Source organism: Diadema antillarum, unplaced genomic scaffold, assembly GCF_040938485.1.
Source record: "Diadema antillarum isolate AM-2024a unplaced genomic scaffold, OU_Dant_1.0 seq00000081_RagTag, whole genome shotgun sequence".
Taxonomy (NCBI): Eukaryota; Metazoa; Echinodermata; class Echinoidea; order Diadematoida; family Diadematidae; genus Diadema; species Diadema antillarum.
Genome location: NW_027271174.1, coordinates 1,589,712 through 1,602,655, shown reverse-complemented (window position 1 = coordinate 1,602,655; position 12,944 = coordinate 1,589,712). Strand labels below are relative to the sequence as shown.

Sequence of the window (12,944 nt, the reverse complement as noted above, 5' to 3'; positions counted from 1 at the left end):
AGTCCATGTCATGGTTTTGAAATTTGATGACGTCATCATACTTTAAATTGTGATTAAAAGTAAAGATGCAAAATCGGACAAGTTTACGTGTTATGTCTATGGGAGGTGATTTTTTTTAAAAGCATGCATTGACTTAACAACGTTTAAGCACCTTTATCTCAGCTGATTTTGCTTCATTTCCTCTGAAACTTTAGTATGTTGTAGCTGAGACAATAAGCTGCAGTAATCATGCATTTTATTCTTTGAAATCTCCTCATCAGATTGACAATTTTGCAGTTTAAAACTGAAAATGAAAATGGAATGTGGACAAAACGATTCCTCATGTATCTTTCATATACATAAGTTTACGTTCCCCATATTTTCTCGTCGAGACGTATGGCCGAGTGGTTAAAGGCGCCGTCTCAGAGACGTGAGGTTGCGGGTTCGAACCCCACAAGATCACGAAACAATTTTTTTTTATTTTACTTTTTTTTCTTCAATTTGTATTATATATTCGTCCATGTAGAAATCACGTTCGTATATAAACGCACCTATACACACACACAGACACACACACACGCCATATCCCTCTTTTTTGTGTGTTGGAGACCACATTGCTTCGACTGCAGCAACATTTTGCAGGTTGACTTTGTCAAACCGATCATAGTATGTAATGACGACGACTGAGGTGTTGTACTTTGAACAATTGTCTTTCAAGACGATGTCATTGTTTTGTAATTTGATGACGTCATTACACTGAAAATTGTGATTAAAGGCAAGGTATCAAAACCAGCCGATTATAGGTTTTATGTCTGCGGGACGTATTTTTCCCAAGTTGCCAGAAATGGCATAGCGACCTCAGTCGTTACATGGCCGCTTTTCCGTCTAGCAATGCAATAGATGTTCACACGGCCACGTTAGTTGAGTGGGCATTGACTTTCCCCCTGTTATATCTATACATTGTTTTTTTTTTTTTGTCTTACCATTTCCGTGGATGACCCGTGGCCGAGTGGTTACAGAAACGGTTTCGCATGCACGCTCAATATAACTTCAAGGTGCCTATATCACATTCTTTTCTTTGTCGATCACAGATGACTGTCATCTGATGACCACAAGCGTATCACCTAACTCGTCCTCAATGTGACGAGTTTTCATGTCTCGTTCTTTTAAGGATTGATGCTGACGCAAAAGACCGAAGCCTTCTTTTATGATGTCCACTCGAAAGGTCACTTTGTCTTTTGTTTGCTTTCAGAAATGACCCTATTGTTGTTAAACTGCAGAGCCCCCACCCGGTCGCTTCCTGCCAACAAGTCCGTCCCCCCCCCCCCCCCGAAAAGGGGAGGGGGAGACAAGCACATACACAACACACACACACACACACACACACACACACACACACATAAAGAAACACACAAAAATACAAACACACACACACTTTTTGTCAACAGAAAAACAAAAACAAAGACATAGACAAATGTCACGTGGAAAAAAATAACAACTGGTCTTATAAACACCATTTGTCGACGCGGTACACTAATGTAATTTCTACTTGCTTGAAATGAGAAAAAAAGATATGGAAATGGTGAAAGAATGTCAAACATCATACAAAAAAATAATGTTTTGTGCAAGCACACGTCAAAAACACGTACTCCATTCTACAAAAGAGAGAAAAGAGATGTGTGACTTTAGTCAGAGCTATAACATCTGATAGTAACACAATTGTGAACTTTTTTATCAGTGCAGTTAAACTTTAATTTCGTTTATTTTGAAACATCCACCGTAAAAACAAATTCAAACACAAAATACAAATTATGAGAAACTGGAAAAACGCAAAGCGCATTTACAATTTTCAAAGTATTTCAACAATAGCAGATAAGAATGGAACAGTAAAACGGTATTATCAACATCTCGTCTGAATATACAGCATAAATACCTAGGGCTTTGTAAAAGGCAGAAATCTACATGATTTAGGCGGGGCATTTCTTTGATCTCGTCCATTAAGGGTCGTTGAAAAATATTGCCTATTTTGATATGAGCTTTGGAAAACAAACTGGGATTGCCTGATATGCATGGTATCTGCATGAGACTGGTTACTGGTCTTGACTATGCAAATTACCAGCGAGCTTATTTTTGGTTGCATTGTGTGGGGATTGAGTTTTGATGTAGTCATAATTCTTCCAAGTCTCATGCAGAAGGTGGAAGATTGTATTTTCTTTTCTGATAAAGTGTACTCCAAAAGGATCGTTCTGATTACTGTTAAACGTGTATTATAAGGATGTTCTCTGCTGGCGATTTTTAATGTACTTATGTAGAAACAAGCGCAATGCATTTTGTTGCAGGGGGTCTGTTGGACCAACCATGACGATCGAAGAAACGCTTATCTAGGTTAACAAAGAGAAGGAGAAAGTACATTTTAGTATGAAGATTAACATGGTATAGTCACTCCATCCTTACAGGCATCTATTTCATTCGATTCATTAATCAATTGCCATTCAGTTTCTACAGATACGCACAGCAAAGCAGAGTAAAATACAATGATATATATACCAACAATATGACAATAGTTATCATGCGTTATTACATGTAAATGTGACCCTGCATCACAACACGAACAAAACAAAAAGTTGCCAGACATGGATTTTTAGTTAAGAGCATTTTCTGAAAGAGCAGACTTCAAGCTTTTTAAATGATGAACACCTCAAATCAAATGGACTCTCCTGACCTAAATATTGGAAAGAATGCACACATTTCGGACAAGTGTGAACTCAGAAACAAGGCTGTGAAGCACAGGGTCTATTCAAGCATTTAATTTTCACCAAGCCGTGCTACCTGTACAATGAATGGGACAATAAACAGGATGAAAACCACCGGTTCAACAACAATGAAAGGATTATCAGATTAAACTGAAATTAAGCATGTTCTATTAACACATTCTGTTCATAAGAGATAGCAGTAGCGTCATCCTTTCTAAAGTTATTAGAGTTGAAAGTGTTGTGAGTATCTTTGGTTTTCGCAGTGAATTTCTCAGACGGGTATCATACAAATGAACAGAGCTGTTTAATACGAATAAATCATTAAACACATTAGTGAAGTTTATACATGAAGACTAGGGAATTAAATGATATCGACTCAGTAATAGGTAATACACGAAGCTGAGAAAATAGGTTTCTCGTGTGGGTATAAATACAAGAATTAGTTATAACTCCCCCTTTTTTGGAAGTATTTCTATTTTACGAAGTTGACTTCGAAATGTATGTATGACCCCAAATCTAATACTACAATAATTCAAATGTGGCATTATGATACTATTATACAATATTTTAAGCACAATTTGGGCTAAAATGGGTTTCAATCTTCTAAGAACATCAATGCTTTTTGATATGTTGAGTAAAATGGCACTGATGTGAGGCCTCCAGGAAAGATATTCGTTTAGCACAACACCAAGAAATTCTACATTATCCACCATTGACACATCATGGCCTCCTATACATACATTTGGGTGATTGCAGGGTATTTCTTCTGTTTCTTGTCCTAAACAAAACATATTTTGTCTTATCAGGATTCAAAAAGAATTTGTTACAATTGAACCACTCGTGTAAATTAACCAGTTATAACTGGTTGTCACTATTATTTTTTTTTAAACAGTGTAGTTTTGACTTTCTTTCTGTTAGCATTGCCAAATATTCCTTGCTCAGAAACATAACTCACTGGCTTACAAAGTTACATTTTTAAGGCAATTGAGAAAGCTGTGAGTACGGTTAGTGACCCTAGATAAAACGATTTACCAATCACAAGCAACCGATCCGTTGTTTCTCCGTTCAGCTATATCTGCAGCAATTTGTTTTCACATTTTAGTGAAATGACATGAGATTCTCACTTTAAATTCTCAACAAAAGTATACACATTACATTAGACACAACAAATTTGATAAATACATAAGAAGTTAAATCAGATTTTTTTTTTTAAATCAAAATAATTAAAACATTTAGAGAAAAAACGATGTGAGGAACAGACGACTCCAGTCCTAAGGAATTTCGCCTGAACGGTCGTTTGACTCTTTTTAAATTGAAATATGTATAGTAAAAACCAAATGAACTAATACAGGTATTAAAAGAATGAAAAAAAAATCGTTTCATTCAACCACCGCAGAGTGCAGGGTGCTAACCCGGTGTATAGTGGTCACACGCCTACATACCTACCCATGCAAAAACGTGCGTTTGTCCGTAAGCACAAAATCTGCACTTAAGGAAAGAATAAAGTTTAATACAATAAAAAGACACGTGATTTTTTCAAACTGAATTTCAACTTTATTGTAATGAGAATTTGGGTTCGACGGTAATTTGTACATAAATTGATATAATGTTCCGCAAAACTGGAGAGCATTATGATCGTCCAGTCGAAACCCCGTCAGTTACTTCACTTTAAATTTAACCATTCAAGCCCATATTAACCTTTGCCAGCCTACATAGGTCCATGTAGGATAATCTAGAATTACTCTATGCCCGACTTTAACCCGGTTAACCTAATTTTTCACGGGTTTTCCTATGTGAACTCCAAAATTGGTTTACCTCATTAAAAAGTATCCAGTACGTTGATACATTGTATACTTTGAACATTCACATGTTTGTGATTGTTTTGCTAATTCTATTTTCATCAAATTGTCTGATTGTGTGTATGATGGCATGTATTTCGGTGATTCGTTAAGTTCCACTGTGATTTAGATTTGGAAAAAAAATGAAAGAAAATAAAGATCTGTATTCCATACTTGTATGTATTCTACTTAACTGCAGTCATTATTTTATCAAGGCTTTGAGGCCATCCTCCAATTGCTTGATGAATTTGTTTAATTCATCATCATCTTCCCCACGTTGCTGCGTGTCACATTGCTTTATACCCCCCTGAGTGATACCCCAGTGATTGAAAGTGCTGTGTGCCAGATTTCCCCCTTTCTTATTTATTGTCTCCCGTTGGTTTTCATTCTTCCCTTGGCTCAGTATGTCCGACCACACAAATGTTAACTTTTTATACTCCGATTTCAAGATATCTTGTATGTTGTTGACAACAATGCTTTCCTTAATTCCCAATAATACATCTTGTTTACCCACGTGCAGCACTACAAACTTGGGATCGGGCTTCCGGCCTTCCAGCTTCTTGATGAGTGTACCTATCTCACCGGAGCGCAAGTCTTGTTCTCCAGCCCAATGTACGGTAGTATTTCCTAGGTTGAGATTGGGAATCCCACGGCTATTCGCTCGCATTCCGGCCATGATCACAGTCTCGTCCCCAACGATCCATATGGTCCTATCTGTTCAAACAAATGAAATTCATAATGTATCGGAAGCATTATACTCCAAAGTACGAGATTATGCAGGTGTTACACTGCATGGTTATGTTTGTATGCGGACTAGGCAGATTAGTCGATACCAAATCAACCGATATCCTTTAAATTTTGGAATTAGTTTTCTTTATTTCTTGGAACAATAAAAATAAGAATAACAACAATGATAAAAACGATAGTAATGATTATGATAGTGATGATGATAATAACAAAAATGATGATAAAAAAATGTAATACTACCAATGATAACAGGATCGTATTTACCAAGGGTGTTGCCACTGCCCTACCAGAGGGCCCTGACAATTATTATTATAACTCTAGCGTTGACAGGTACCCATCTATACATCTGGGTCGAAAGGGACAAGGTGGGTAAAAAATCTTGTGTAAGACGTAAATCACTGAGCGGGATTCGAGCTCGGGTCCTCCGATGGGGAGTCGGGAGTCTTATCCACTATGTCACTGTAGTGATGCTTCATAACTCTGTAGGATAGGTTTCTTCTGAATATACGACATGATTTTGTTTTCTTCTAAACTTTTTGAATATATATGTGTTTATGTTAATGTCTGTACTTGTTTTACCTTAACTCTTTAACAATCATATTTTGATTAATTATTTCTTTCACATCACTCTTTCTTTATTATCATTACTGACACTCAAATGTGACCCTGCATCACAAAACCAACAAAGAGTCGCAGGACCTGGATTTTTAGTTAAAGAAAGTTTCTTTCAGAAAAACTATTAAGCTAAAAAATTATGTTTTACTTAATTCACATACACTCCTGTACCATAGCCGTATTCGAGAGAAAGCCACACTCAAGTATGCATGGACAAAATAGGGTTTAAATCGAAGGTCTATGCAGCTCTTAATCCTGTCAAGCCGTATTTGCTGCGCAATTAAAGGTGAATAAATTGAAATAAGATATAAGCCGCCATAGCAACAACGATTACGAAATTTTTAGTCTGAGCTGAAATTGATATTTTATGCATGACTAACACAAATTTTCAAAGTTTTTACCCACCAACCTCACGGAGTTGAAAGTGAAGAGTATGTAAAGAACTTGTAAGAAATGGAAAATAACCTCTACACACTCTTTTTGCCCTAAGAAATGTTGAAACTTCCATGAAAACACATTTCGTTTTCGTTTTGTGATCCCAACTATTAGAATTAGTTAGAAAAGGGATTGATATTTAAGAAAATACAAAGAACTGTAGATCGAGTTGGTTGGCGCGTTTCACCTATTTCACCTAAAGTCAGGGCGTGCAACTTTCGTTGGTTTTCTTATGCACGGTTACAAATTTGTCCGTCCCCTTTTCAATAATCAGCTAAAGTATGGTATCGTGTATCTTATTAATTATTTCTTAGCATCTCTTTCCTTTTATTCACAATGTAGGAACGTAGTTTCGACCATATTATTACATAAAGATAATGTTGAACCGAACTTTTACACACTTTTAAGTATAATTGTACTATCATCAAATTCAGAGCATTCTCTCATTGTCACAGGTCTTATCATAAGTATACACTTGTAACATCAAGATGACTGTAATAACTTCTTAATCTATAATTGACCAGACTGTGTCTATAAATACATGTACCACGTATCAACGCCATAATTTCTGCAATTCTTGACGAATACCCAGCTTTTTAGAAAAAAAACACAGAAATAAAATACACCTGTAGTTATAGAATCTAACAGAAATAGAAGGTTATCCATAAGCTTTCATGGATCACCTAATATTGATATCAGTGATCATAATGGTAATGGGTATTTTTTTTTTTTGGGGGGGGGGGGGGGGGGGGTAATATCGTGCATTTCAGTCTTGTCAATAACTCCAAACCGTTTTACGGACTATTAGTACTACTGTCACTAATTACTATATAAAAAGAGTGAAAATTTAAACTCTTAAAGGAGTGAATACAAAAAAGAATGCATTTTGAGTGAAATTTGAGTGAATTTTGAGTAAAAATTTTCATTTTCACTCGTTTTAGAGTGACGTCAGGGATCACTCCAAAATCTTCGAGTGATCCCTGAGGTCACTCCAAAATGAGTGAACATGAACATTTTCAATCGCAATTCACTACAATTTCACTCGAAATTCACTCTTTTTTGCATTCACTCCTTTAAGAGTGAAAATTTACACTCGATTTTTTTTTAGAGAGTACATTATTTCCATGATTGGCTGTGGTCACTCTCCCCTTGATGGAGTGCATATACCAGCTTGCCATCATTTTACAGGCACGCACATGCTAATCAGCCAACACCCATCCTACCGTGGACCCAGGTATAATCATATTCCTGTGTGGAGAGCAGCAATTTTGACAAAGTGCCTTGCTGAAGGGCAAATGTGTCGGGCTTCGTCTGGTGGGCTCGATACCACGAGCCAAACCACGCTCATGGAGGCAAGCGCTCTTATGCACTCGGCCACGGCACTACTGGTAATACTGCCGAATTCATACTAACTGCCGGAAGGATGTTAAATGGCAATGGAAGAGTCCCGCAGATTGAACCCCGTCCTGCCTAGCAAACCACTGAGCTATGTGAGGTCCTAACGGTTGAGGTGACTATTAAACATCAACCTCAATTCTTAACCAACGCACACCCAAGACTACTCGGAGTGGCATATTGTTAAGCCCGAAATACCCATCGGCATGCTTTGATGTAATACCCCTGCGTTAACTTTGTACTTAATAGTTCATTCTTTCTTATGTATGTATGTATGTATGTATGTATGTATGTATTTATTTATTTATTTATCTATTTGTTTATTTATTTATTGTATTTACATTATTTAAGACAGCTTCTTTCAACATGCTTCTCAGTATAATTTTGCACAAAATGCATAGTGTAGAAACAATAATGTACTTTTTGTACTTGGCTTTTCCAGAGGACCTGGTTGGAGTTGCAATCCTACGTCAAAATCCTAATGTAAGAAGTAATCCGACAATAATCTCTTGAAGCCCAGGCCATCAGTCGCACCGTGTGGTCCTTTCCCTGCTCATTGTGAGGTGACGGTTCTATTCTGTTTCAGCAACAATACCTCAGCATTCGCCATTCATTCATTTTTTTCTTTTTTTTTTCTGTAGCTTCAATGCGTGTCGGTACAGTTATAACGGGTCGTAAGTGCACACAATTACAGCGGCACAGGAATGTCGCCCATTGTGGAACTCAATCCCATTTCGGGCTCGACAATAATTGCAGCCGGAGTATCTTCACAAACAGCATGCAACAGAGACTGAGACGGCGCATGTGGTATATACTTGTTTATCTCCGCCCCACCTGGCCATGCTATAACTAAAGATAGAATACGTACCATTCGATTCGCTGGATGCTGCATCGCTCTGCCATGTTGACGGCAGTGGTTCATTCTTCTTATCTGCGACTTCTGATGATGTTGCCCCTTAAGAAAAAAGAAAGGACATAATATATAATACCCGAAGAAATTGTATATAAGTACATTACACATATCATATGTACATTTAAATCGTATTCAAAATTACAATCCTAACAATGAATTGAATTGAATGGTCGGTCAATGGTAAGTTTGTTCTATTGCTGGGATATCAGTTTGATTGCAAATCAAGTTTGTTCTATGCTTGCCATGTTTGAGATTATTTGCAGTTTTAGTCGCTAAAGACACAGAAAATAATAAGAACATGCATACGACGTGTTTGTTTTTCCTTTCCACGTTGATCACTAAGTATACTAAATCGAAACTTTGTCTGTTGATTACCCATAATGAAGTTTCGTATCCACGTGAATATCTCAACTTATGTTCAACAAAATTTCGTAAAGTAATTTAAAAAAAAAATTCTTTTCGGGAAGTGTTGGTATTGTCATATGATTTAATGTTGCTGCTTAGAACAATCACTCTTCACGCGGTATACGCTCCCTATCTAACGCTGCATGTATAGTTTTAATGCAAAGGGTATCTGACGTAATAGGGTAAAGATCAATTTACACGTCCAAGGATTAGGAGAAAGTGCTGTAAGTAACCTGATTCTTTTTAAGAACAGTAAAGTGAAATATTTATTTTAAATGATATACTATTATTACGAATAATCGTTGTCTGTATTATTTGAGTAGTGGTTTTTGTTGGCCTTTATGATACACACAATAATAACCTATTCGTAGAAATAGCTCTGCAGATTAACAGCAACAACTCGATACGCGCTTTTTATGGCTTTACAATTAAGTGTACAAGTTTACAATTAAGTATATGAATATAAGAACGACCCAAGTCCAATTTTTGGCCAAATTCAGTTTGACATGGGAAATTGTAGCTTATGCATGGACTCATCTTGTATATAAATGATAAATCCTAATTACCCCCGGAAGTGCCTGAAATGAATAAATTAAATCGTATATGAATGTAAAAATGAAGGACTTGGGTCATTCTTACATTCATATAATAGCGCCCTCTCTCATCCTTCTCTCATCTCTATAGCAGAATATCATGTGTATGAATCAAAGAACGACCCAAGTCCACCACACAAAATGGCCTCTCCACAATTAATGTAAATGTTAATTGTCATGATAACATATGTTCTCATTTGTATATACAATGTTGCCTTCCCATCACAGTTAAATAGAATATTATTGGACAAATAAAAAAGATATGAAGTTTTTTTTTTAGTTTACTCGAAATGTTCTTCCATGGACTTGGGTCGTTCTTATATTCATATTATCAATTTTTTTACCGATTACCTTCAACGGAGCATTTCAGAAATTAATCATACAAATTAATTTTGCTATTATCAACCACGAGGAGACGAAATTAAGACAATCCTCCAGCAAAGTCATGTGAACTGGACCCCGTGCCAACTAAGCTGCTAAAGGAATGTGCTTCTGTAGTTGCACCTGCGATTGCCAGGATCGTCAATATGAGTCTAACTAGCGGAGAGGTTCCCAAAGCACTGAAGTTGGCCTACATCCATCCGACACTCAAGAAACCCTCTCTTGATCCCGAGTCGCTCTCTAGTTACAGGCCTATCTCTCACCTCCCGTATCTATCTAAAGTACTGGAGCGTGTTGTTTCCTCAAGGCTGTCAGACTATCTACTTACCAATGATCTGATTAACAGAAGACAGTCTGCATACCGCCCGAGTCACAGTGTCGAGACACTCCTGGTGAACTTATCGAACGATATAACTTGGCTATTTAGACAAGCTTTTTTGTAAACATTTCCTTTATTCCTTTTCTCATACCTCCTTTTCACTGTTTTTTCTCTCTGCCTCTCTTTCTTGCGCCATGAGCATCTTTTCATGATGGATACCGGCGCATTACAAGTGTTCATATCATTATTATTATTATTATTATTATCTCGCTCGACCATCATTATGACTATCGTATCACTCGACAAACCTGGTACCAGGCAGTTGTTTTACCTTTCGATGGGGTTTTCTCCGACTTTTTCCCAAAAGGCATCACGAAAAATACACGCCCGGACGAACTCTTCAACTTGCCACGATGCAATGATGCTCCCACATCAAACGTTTTCTGTCTAGATTATGGCTGTATACAAACACAGATTCAGCAGGTTGTGCGGAAAAAAAAATACACATAGAGAGGCGCAAGACAGGTTTCGTCTTACATCGTATTTCGTGGCACAAAAACCCTACTTCTGCGTCAGCTCCAGTGCTTCCAGACAACGCACGACGACGTCATCGCGTGAGTAAATATGGAAAATACAAGTTCCAAAGATCGGTAATCAGAAAATAAAATACGTCCGGTATTATTTGCCTTCGTGCTGTATGTCAATGCATACGATGTACGGTGTACAGTCATCTGTTATGCTCCACACGGGGCTCCACACTGTAAACCCCCTGTGTGCCATACTATTCTGAGACTACAACGCAGGCATGCATGCTTTCGGAAGGCATGCTAATTTTCACATCCATGTAACTTTTTGTGAATTGTTGTTCTGTCGAATATGCAATGAACACTGTTGTAAAGGAAAGCCCAAGCTCAGCTGTGATGTAAATTTTACGATATATCTATGATTATTATTTTTGTTTTCTGTCAAATTACCGATAGTAGTATTATTTAGAAATCTGGACTTTTTCGCAAAAACAAAATGACCAAAAAAAGTATTGTTTATGCAAAAAAAGAGAAAAATCAAAAGAGAGGAAAAAAATACGATCCGTCACCAAACATGCAAGCTGCATGTTCATGTTCAAGAAACAACATTTTTTTCCAGCAATTATAAATACATACAATTAGAAGTAACATGTGGTCAACATGAAGCCCGAAAATGTGTATGTTTTAAAGATTAATCGTTGGTATCGACAGCATGGTACATATCTTGAGTTCTGTTCTATTTTGATATCATTGTTGGACTACGAATACACTTCACACATCATATGTGTGTATGTGTATGCATTTGTGTGTGGGTTATTATGTCTGTTTTGTATCACTTGGCTCATACCATATCTTTTGGAAATAAAACTCTCTTTTCTCTTTATCGGAGAAATAAGAACATCCTAGATAGGCATATAATTATTTCATATCATATAGAAGAGTTTACTGACTATTAGGTAAATTTTCCCTTCTTCTTTTTTTTTAGGTGGGGGTGGGGGTGGGGAAGTATGACCCATGGTAATCTTGACGTTGATATGTCTATATTGTGTCCCTATGCTACGGTCCGGACCCATCATCTTCTGTGCTTGCACAGGGTTTTAATACGGAAATACGTTTTACATTTACCTTGCTTTGTGTCATTTTCTTTTCGCTTCTGCTTAACAATAGAATCGAAATTCTTTGGAATCGCCAACGGTAGAGATTGTGGATGATGTCTGCACATTTATGCTCCCCTTTTAATACGCTGCCATTGTTATTGGGTTTTGCCATGGTATGAACCAGAGGATTTAAGAGGTGACACGTCACAGGACTGCGGAGAGTACGATTACGGATGACGAGGTTGCCGCCAGACCTACGTTTACCTGTCATCACCACCCCGGACCGGCAGGGAGGAGTAACAGGCTGTGCAAACCACGTGACGAAGAGGAATACGTGAACGCGCGTTAGAGGAAGTCCCCATCAGGAAGAAGGAACCTAGAGGATGATGTAAATCGGTTACCCTTTGACTCGCCGTTATCGAGCGTAACAAATGAAACGAGACATGAAAACTCGTCACGCTGACGAGTTAGGTGATACGCTTGAGGTCATCAGATGTCGGTCATCTGTGATCGACAAAGAAAAGAATGTGATATAGGCACCTTGAAGTTATATTGAGCGTGCATGCGAAACCGTTTCTCTAACCACTCGGCCACGGGACATCCACGGAAATGGTAAGGCAAAAAAGAAATGTATAGATATTACACGGGGAAAAAGTCAATGCCCACTCAACAATCGTGGCCGCGTGAACATGTATTGCATTGCTAGACGGAAATGCGGCCTTGTAACGACTGATGTCGCTATGCCATTTCTGGCAACTTGGAAAAAATACGCGCCGTAGACATAAAACCTATAATCGACTGGTTTTGATACCTTGCCTTTAATCACAATTTCCAGTGTGATGACGTCATCAAAGTACAAAACAATGACATGGTCTTGAAAGACAATTGTTCAAAGTACAACACCTCCGTCGTCGTCATTACAAACTATGATCGGTTTGACAAAGTCAGTC

The 12,944-nt window shown here is 37.6% G+C and overlaps 1 long non-coding RNA gene across 1 annotated transcript; it reads right to left on the bottom strand.

The window, feature by feature from the left end:
• Positions 1-4,114: 4,114 nt before the first annotated feature.
• On the bottom strand, positions 4,115-10,842 carry LOC139726186 (uncharacterized). The gene is made up of 3 exons (XR_011710591.1): positions 10,705-10,842; positions 8,631-8,717; positions 4,115-5,284 (listed from the first exon to the last, which is right to left on the bottom strand). It is a non-coding gene; the product is annotated as an uncharacterized lncRNA (long non-coding RNA).
• Positions 10,843-12,944: the final 2,102 nt, after the last annotated feature.